Source organism: Tachyglossus aculeatus, chromosome 13, assembly GCF_015852505.1.
Source record: "Tachyglossus aculeatus isolate mTacAcu1 chromosome 13, mTacAcu1.pri, whole genome shotgun sequence".
Classification (NCBI taxonomy): domain Eukaryota; kingdom Metazoa; phylum Chordata; class Mammalia; order Monotremata; family Tachyglossidae; genus Tachyglossus; species Tachyglossus aculeatus.
The window spans coordinates 18,476,789-18,477,513 of NC_052078.1; the positions used below are offsets into that span (position 1 = coordinate 18,476,789).

The 725-nt window shown below is 48.3% G+C and overlaps 1 non-coding gene across 1 annotated transcript; it reads right to left on the minus strand.

Annotated features, from left to right (window-relative positions):
- Positions 1-245: 245 nt before the first annotated feature.
- LOC119936426 lies at positions 246-383 on the minus strand. Its single transcript, XR_005453754.1, has one exon. It is a non-coding gene; the product is annotated as a small nucleolar RNA SNORA7 (small nucleolar RNA).
- Positions 384-725: the final 342 nt, after the last annotated feature.

Sequence of the window (725 nt, forward strand, 5' to 3'; positions counted from 1 at the left end):
TACACTAGTCCACTCTTCATCCTTTCTCCTCTCGTCTTGTGCCGTCGAGTCGTTTCCGACCCACAGCAACACCACGGGCACATCTCTCCCAGAACGCCCCACTCTCCATCTGCGGTCGTTCTGGTAATGTGTCCATAGAGTTTTCTTGGTAAAAATATGGAAGCGGTTGACCATTGCCACCTTCCACGCGGTAAACTCGAGTCCCTGCCCTCAACTCTCTCCCATGCCGCTGCTGCCCAGTTTTGACCTGTAGCAGATGGCCTGACACTCACTAGCCACTGCCCAAGCTAGGAATGAAATGGGTAGGCCTCTGCTTGACTCTCCCTCCCATAGCCGAAACTGGTAGAGTATTGGAAACTCTCCAGGTGCGACCCTGAAAGGGGATCCTTTCTCCTTCCTGTAAATTATTTAGTGTTTGTCTCCTCCACTAGATTATCAGCTCCCTGATGGCAGGGATGATGTCTACATATTAAGGTGTGTCTCCCCCACTAGTCTGTAAGCCCACTGTGGGCACGAAATGTTTCTGTTATACTGTACTCTCCCAAGTGCTTAGAACAATGATCGGCACACAGTAAGCACTCAGTAAATACTAATGACTGACTGAAGACCAATTTTTGTCACCACTCTTTTTAAATATATTTTTATAGTTTTCACTCAGTGGCCCAGTAGGCCTGAACATAAGCAAGGTAATGTAATTCCAGGTGGGAGCCTGGCTTGGATGGATA